Source organism: Silene latifolia, chromosome 11, assembly GCF_048544455.1.
Source record: "Silene latifolia isolate original U9 population chromosome 11, ASM4854445v1, whole genome shotgun sequence".
Taxonomy (NCBI): Eukaryota; Viridiplantae; Streptophyta; class Magnoliopsida; order Caryophyllales; family Caryophyllaceae; genus Silene; species Silene latifolia.
In genome coordinates, this window is record NC_133536.1 from 123,517,324 (window position 1) to 123,526,362 (window position 9,039).

A 9,039-nucleotide genomic window follows, 5' to 3' on the forward strand; every position below is an offset into this window, starting at 1 on the left:
ACTTTTAGACCTTCCGTGAATTGCCGATCCAAATGACTTCCTTAGCAGCTTCGATCCGCAATGTACTCAGCCTTCGTTGTAGAATCCATGATTCTGACTTCCTTGAAGCTTCTCCACTTACGGCACCACCATTGAGCATAAACACGAAACTAGCTTGTGATTTCAAGTCATCTCTATCTGTTTGAAAACTTGAGTCCGTGTATCCATTAACACGCAACTCAGTGTCTCCTCCAAACACAAGGATAGAATCCTTAGTTCTTCTCAAGTACTTAAGGATGTTCTTGACAGCAATCCAGTGACTCTCACCTGGATTTCCTTGATATCTACTCGTCATGCTCAAGGCATACGAGACATCAGGACGTGTGCATATCATGGCATACATGATTGATCCAACAGCGGAAGCATAAGGGATCAACTTCATGCGTTCAACATCATGGGGTTCGGAGGGACATTGAGTCTTGCTCAATATCGTTCCGGTTACCATAGGTACCAAACCCCTTTTGGATTTGTCCATGCTAAACCGTCGAAGAATCTTATCAACATAAGACTCTTGACTTAGTGCCAATATCCTCTTGGATCTATCTCTATAGATCCGGATACCTAATATGCATTGTGCCTCTCCTAAATCCTTCATTTGGAAGTGGTTACCTAACCACTTCTTAACAGAAGACAACATTGGAATATCATTTCCAATGAGTAGTATGTCATCGACATACAAGATTAGGAATACAACATTGCTCCCAGTGAATTTCATGTATAAACATGGTTCCTCAACACTTCGAGTGAAACCATTTTCCTTTATAACATGATTAAATCGATGATTCCAACTTCTAGATGCTTGCTTAAGACCATAAATAGATCTCTTAAGCTTGCACACTTTGTTAGGATTTTTAGAATCAACAAAACCTTCGGGTTGTATCATGTACACCTCCTCTTCTAAATGCCCATTTAGAAAAGCGGTTTTGACATCCATTTGCCAAATTTCATAGTCATGAAATGCGGCAATCGCTAACAAAATCCGTATGGATCTTAGCATGGCTACGGGGGCGAAGGTCTCATCATAATGGAGACCTTGGACTTGGGTAAATCCTTTTGCCACTAGCCTAGCTTTGTAGACATCATCATGTCCTTCTATGCCATTCTTGATTTTGAATATCCATTTGCATTGAAGGGGTCTTGCCCCTTTAGGCAAATCTACCAAGTCCCAAACTTGGTTTTCATGCATAGAATCCATTTCGGACTTCATGGCTTCAAGCCATAAGGAGGAATTTGGACTAGAGATTGCGGCCTTGTAGGTGGCGGGCTCGTCACTTTCCATAAGCAACACATCGAGTGTTCCATCTTGATCGATAAGTCCCACATATCGATCAGGATGGCGAATTACTCGGCCCGTCCTTCTTAGTGGAGGAGGTACAACCGCGTTAGACGACGAAGGAACATCTTCTTGTGTCTCTTCCTCGGTTTGTGGCTCTTGAACTTCGTCAAGTTCAAAATTTCTCCCACTCTGTCTCTTAGAAATGAATTGACTTTCTAAGAAGACAGCCTCGCTAGACACAAACACTTTGTTTTCTTGAGGTTTGTAGAAGTAGTATCCTCGACAATGCGAGGGGTAACCTACAAAGGTGCTTTTTTCGGATCTTGGGGCAAGCTTATTGTCGGCTTTAGTCTTGACGTAAGCATCACATCCCCAAATCCTCATATAGGATATATTGGGAACCTTTCCTGTCCACATCTCATATGGAGTCTTTTCGGTGGATTTAGTGGGACTATTGTTCAAAGATCTAATTGCGGTTTGAATTGCAAATCCCCAAAACGAGTTCGGTAACTCGGTTTGACTCATCATGGATCGAACCATATCAAGTAGGGTTCGATTCCTCCTTTCGGCAACACCATTGAGTTGTGGTGTTCCAGGTGGAGAAAGTTGTGATATAATACCACAACCTTTCAAGTGTGAATCAAATTCAAGGCTAAGGTATTCACCACCACGATCGGAACGTAGTGCTTTTACCTTTTTGTTCAATTGGTTCTCTACTTTGTTTTGAAATTCCTTGAATTTCTCAAACGCTTCACTCTTATGTTTCATTAAATAGACATACCCATGTCTACTCAAATCATCGGTGAAGGTTATAAAGTAGTCATAATTACCACGAGCGGTGATACTCATTGGTCCACATACATCGGTGTGTATGAGTCCCAATAGCTCACTAGCTCGCGTCCCTTTACCACTAAAAGGATTACGAGTCATTTTGCCAAGTAGGCAATATTCGCATGTACCAAATGATTGATAATCAAATGGTGTAATCACATTAGTAGAAATTAATATTTTGATGCGATTCTCGTTTATGTGACCTAATCGACAATGTCAAATGAACGCTTCACTTGGGTCACTTGTTTTGAGTTTTTTTGATTGAATGTTATAAATATCATTAGTCGGATTTGAGGTCTCTAAAATGTAAATGCCATTGATAGAGGAAGCTTGGCCTATAACCAAGTCGTTCCTAGAAATAGTACAACGATTGTTCTTAATGACAAAACAAAAACCGTCCATGTCTAGCATGGCGATTGAAATAATGTTTTTAGAGAGTGTAGTCACATAAAAACAATTATGCAAATACAACTCAAATCCATTTGGCAAAGCTAAAACATAAGTTCTCTTGGATTCGGCCGCTACCCGAGCTCCATTTCCAAGGCGTAGATCCACATCTCCCTTGCTAAGCCTCTCCATATCTCTTAAACCCTGTAAATGATTACAAAGGTGAGAACCACAACCGGTATCTAGTACCCATTGTTGGGAAATGTGTCCTCAACAATAGTGCGATCATGTGATTTAAATATCATTATTAAATCTCATTTTAAAGAATACAATTGGGAAGTATTTATACTGTCAACTGGTCAACATATATCGGTAATGATTGGCTGGCTAGAGTTTGACATTACTGTCGTGTGACGGTGGTGATCGATTGACCCCTAGGTCATACCTATAGGGCAACACTCTTAATTGATTATTTAATTAATCGTATAACGTTACGAGTTAATTAAATTACTTGAAAAATTGACGGACGATTTTGGATGTAATATTTACGTATCTCATTAAAATGAGATACGGTCTGAGTAATCGAATTGTATCATTACTCAGATGAAATTATTGTTTAAGGAAACAATTGAATTTGAATAATTTATTATAAATGCGATTTATAAATTGGTAAAATATTTTGGTACAAGTAATTATGAATTACTAAGTCGATTTTTGTATGTGACGTATTTTTAATAATACGTTGATTTTTAATATGTTAAAAATACATAACAATTTTTATGTTACATTTGACATGTGACATATTGACAATTGACAAAAATAATATGGAATCCATGTTATCCTTTTGTGCCGAAATAAGGAGGAGAATTAGACTAAAAATTGTTTGATTATGTTAATGGAAAACATAATTATGAAAACCTATTGCTAGCCATGCACACCTACATATTCTTGTGAAGGTAACCATGGGCATGCATTGGCTCTCCTTTTCCCTCCACTCCCACCGGTTTTGGGAAGACAAAATCCTAGTGATTTTTCTTATTTTACCTATTATTCACTTGGACAATGTTATGTGAATTATTATTATTCATTCATCTCAAAAATAAGAGTTTTTAGAAAGAGAAAATCCTCTATAATCCCTCTTCTCCTACCCGGTTTTAGGAGCCAAGAACCAACCATTTTTGGTTCAATTTTTCACAAGATTAACATTATACTAGTTCATATAATATTGATCTTATTAAGAGTTAGCTTTGGGTATAATTCCTAAGGAGAGATCCTACACTTGGATCTTGTTTCTTCCATTAAAGGAAAGCTCAAGAACAAAAGAAAAGGAGATTTCTTTTGTGCCCATAAAACCGAAATACCCATTGTAAGAAGATGATTTCTTCTCTATTTTGTTTATTTGTTTGCATGCATAAGTTCCACATTTAATTTTATGACAAATTAATTTAAACATATATGAGTATGTTAGTATGTATATAGATCTACATTTCCTTCAATCGGTATCAAGAGCCACGGTTGTTTGCATGCAAATCGGTTAAAAGTTTTTCCGAGTTATAAGAATAACAAATAAAACTTGTAAAATTTGTGTTATTATGATATATCACGAAATTAATCCATGCATGTTAATATTTCTGGTCCTAAAATGTTTTAGTATATTTTGGTTAATTTTACGGATTTTTATTGTTCATAATATACTATAATGGCATTTAAATGTGATTTTATGAGTAAAAATGTCATTTTTGGTCTAAAATTAGCTATATTTCGAATTTTCCATTGATTTTTGGATATGTTGTCATATATATTATTTTGAGATAACCTGTAAATTTTCATAATTTTTGGACTTGTTATGCTCGAAAAATGAATTTTTCATTATTAAATTCGGATTTAAGTGAAAAATAGGTTAATATGAGTTAAATAGTGACATTATTGTCACATGCAATTTTACAAGATGTGTGTAAAATAATTGGCTATAAAGAAGTCTTTTTGCATGATTTATGGATTTTTGAAGAAAAATAGCATAAATAGTGACATTATTAGTGGAAAATTAATAAAACATAATCTATGACTTAGGAAAAACGTCTAATGTTGCATTTTATTATCTTTTTCAGATCTAAAATTGCAAAGTTAATGAATATAATTTTTCCATGTTTTTATGATTATTTTATTAAAAATCGATAAACCGCAACATTGTTTTTCCGTAAAAATTTCGAAATTTTTAACCTAAGATTTTGAACATTATGAGTGTCATGGTAATTTTCCAGAATGTTCATGAGTTTAAATTTCAAATTTCAAATTTATTTGAAATTTTGTGATTTATTTGAAGTTTAATAGCTTATTTTTGTAATTTTTGGTCCATTTATGAACAATTTTGTAAATATGGGTTAATTATGGTCAATTTATTAGTGAAGACTAAATTTTGAGTCCTAAGAGGTTAGGGTAATTAACTTATGCATAAATATGAGTTTATGTATTTTTGTGATTATAAAATGTTGAAATCACGCAAATCCGTAAAAACCGAGTAATATACGATATTGGCTAATTAAAGGCGATTTAGCATAAAATTGAGCATGTTCATACATATTATAATGCTGCATTTTCTTTATGATTGTCATAATTTTAATTTATGTAATTTTTGAATTATGTAATTTTACTTAGTATGGCCTTAGATTTTAATTGGTATTTCCCGAAATGTATGGGAATATCGATTCGGTTGTAATTTTTATTGTGATCTCGTATCACCGTTTTGTAATTTAATAGATTTAGTTTATTTTAGTTACAAATGTATAATAGGAAATTATGTAATTTATTATGTAATTTTATTCATTCCGGAGTTCCCAAAGACGGATTTCTTCAAGAATGGCGATACATAAAGACGGTGTTACCTCGAGATGCGTGCCACAACCGAAGTTCAAGGGACCAATGGAGTTGGTTTCCGAATATGTAATAGTTAAATAGTTTTTCTATTTTTGGAAAGGCCATACTAGGATTTATTTATCTTTATGCTTGCATTTTATTTTATGTCACATGCATCGCTAAATCGCCATAACTAAAACATGCATCCTTATTTTATCGAGTTTATCGACCGTGTCAATTCGAATTATCGTAGTTCACCGCTTTAGTTCACTTAAAACGTGATAGATAATAAATTGACATGACCTCTCGCTAAAACAAACAATTGAGACATAGCCTTACCAAATAGTAGAAACCATGAAAACCTATTTCGCGAGGGAGTGCACTCGGCTACCTCGGGGTACAAACCTTGTTACATAGGGGAAGTGGGTGATAAATGTCTATCCACCAAATTCATGTTGATGAGGGTTGCATCGGCTACCCCGTGCCTAAGTTGATGTGGGTTTGGATAATGGACACATTTATTCGAAATTTGGATTGTACTCAACAAAAGTTATTGATAAGGGTTGCATCGGCTACCCCGTGCCCTTGTTGATGTGTTTTGGGCTATAGATAAACATTAGAGTAATTTTATCGACCAAGAGTTCTAAAAGTAGAATCGATTAAAAGGTTAATCCACCGAGTTATATTGATAAAGGTTGCATCGGCTACCCCGTGCCTAAGTTGATATGAATTTGGGTCTTGGAATCATTTATTATAGTTGGGTAGAGGTCACTATATAAATGTTCATATCTTGTTAAATTTGCAAGTATGATTTAAAAAGACAAATGTTAATATTTCCTTTCCTCCATATTTGTAGTGCATTACAATGAATCCAACAAATGCTACCGCACCGATAACTATTGAGTCATATCACAATGTTCTTGACAACGTATGCTCCAACAACGATTTCGATACAACTAGAGAAGTTCATTTCGGGATAGGTTCGGATGGAAACCTTAACTTCATCACCTCTTCTAAACCACCCACTACTACTAGACCTCGTGTGAGTCCGTCTCAGGAAGACTACCTCATACAATCTATAGGGTCTTTGTCTCTGGAAGATAAAGATGCCAAAGCTAGTGGGAGCTCTAGCAATCAAGTTCTTGCTTCAAAGGGCAAGAGGTTCAAGAAGAAAGGAAAGAAAATCAAAAACTTCAAGCAAGTTAATGATGAGTGCCATTATTGCTATGGCATGGGACATTGGCTTAGGAATTGTCCCATGTATTTGCGAAATATAAGGGAAGGACTCATTACTCCAAAAGGTACAATTCCTAAAGAAATTTATGTTATTGATATAAATTATACTTCTACTACAACATGGGTACTAGATACCGGTTGTGGTTCTCACCTTTGTAATCATTTACAGGGTTTAAGAGATGTGGAGAGGCTTAGCAAGGGAGATGTGGATCTACGCCTTGGAAATGGAGCTCGGGTAGCGGCCGAATCCAAGGGAACTTATGTTTTAACTTTGCCAAATGGATTTGAGTTGTATTTGCATAATTGTTTTTATGTGCCTACACTCTCTAAAAACATTATTTCAATCGCCATGCTAGACATGGACGGTTTTTGTTTTGTCATTAAGAACAATCGTTGTACTATTTCTAGGAACGACTTGGTTATAGGCCAAGCTTCCTCTATCAATGGCATTTACATTTTAGAGACCTCAAATCCGACAAATGATATTTATAACATTCAATCAAAGAAACTCAAAACAAGTGACCCAAGTGAAGCGTTCATTTGGCATTGTCGATTAGGTCACATAAACGAGAATCGCATCAAAAGATTAATTTCGACTAATGTGATTACACCATTTGATTATCAATCATTTGGTACATGCGAATATTGCCTACTTGGCAAAATGACTCGTAATCCTTTTAGTGGTAAAGGGACACGAGCTAGTGAGCTATTGGGACTCATACACACCGATGTATGTGGACCAATGACTATCACCGCTCGTGGTAATTATGACTACTTCATAACCTTCACCGATGATTTAAGTAGATATAGGTATATCTATTTAATGAAACATAAGAGTGAAGCGTTTGAGAAATTCAAAGAATTTCAAAACGAACTAGAGAACCAATTGAACAAAAGGATTAAGGCACTACGATCCGATCGTGGTGGTGAATACCTTAGTCTTGAATTTGATTCACACTTGAAAGGTTGTGGTATTATATCACAACTTTCTCCACCCGGAACACCACAACTGAATGGTGTTGCCGAAAGGAGAAATCGAACCCTACTTGATATGGTTCGATCCATGATGAGTCAAACCGAGTTACCGAACTCGTTTTGGGGATTTGCAATCCAAACTGCAATTCTATCTTTAAATAATAGTCCCACTAAAGCCACCGAAAAGACTCCATTTGAAACATGGAAAGGAAAAGTTCCTAATCTATCCTACATGAAAATTTGGGGATGTGATGCTTACGTCAAATCTAAACCCGACAATAAGCTTGCCCCAAGATCTGAAAAGTGCATCTTTGTAGGCTATCCTTTGACCTCTCGAGGTTACTATTTCTATAAACCTCAAGATAACAAAGTGTTTGTGTCTTGCGAGGCTGTCTTCTTAGAACGAGAATTTATTTCTAAGAGACAGAGTGGGAGAAATTTTGAACTTGATGAAGTTCAAGAGCCACATACCGAGGTAGAGACGCAAGAAGATGTTCCTTCGTCGTCTAACGCGGTTGTACCTCCTCCACTAAGAAGGACGGGCCGAGTAATTCGCCATCCCGATCGATATGTGGGACTTATCGATCAAGATGGAACACTCGATGTGTTGCTTATGGAAAGTGACGAGCCCGCCACCTACAAGGCCGCAATCTCTAGTCCAAATTCCTCCTTATGGCTTGAAGCCATGAAGTCCGAAATGGATTCTATGCATGAAAACCAAGTTTGGGACTTGGTAGATTTGCCTAAAGGGGCAAGACCCCTTCAATGCAAATGGATATTCAAAATCAAGAATGGCATAGAAGGACATGATGATGTCTACAAAGCTAGGCTAGTGGCAAAAGGATTTACCCAAGTCCAAGGTCTTCATTATGATGAGACCTTCGCCCCCGTAGCCATGCTAAGATCCATACGGATTTTGTTAGCGATTGCCGCATTTCATGACTATGAAATTTGGCAAATGGATGTCAAAACCGCTTTTCTAAATGGGCATTTAGAAGAGGAGGTGTACATGATACAACCCGAAGGTTTTTTTGATTCTAAAAATCCTAACAAAGTGTGCAAGCTTAAGAGATCTATTTATGGTCTTTAGCAAGCATCTAGAAGTTGGAATCATCGATTTAATCATGTTATAAAGGAAAATGGTTTCACTCGAAGTGTTGAGGAACCATGTTTATACATGAAATTCAGTGGGACCAATGTTGTATTCCTAATCTTGTATGTCGATGACATACTACTCATTGGAAATGATATTCCAATGTTGTCTTCTGTTAAGAAGTGGTTAGGTAACCACTTCCAAATGAAGGATTTAGGAGAGGCACAACGCATATTAGGTATCCGGATCTATAGAGATAGATCCAAGAGGATATTGGCACTAAGTCAAGAGTCTTATGTTGATAAGATTCTTCGATGATTCAGCATGGACAAATCCAAAAGGGGTTTGG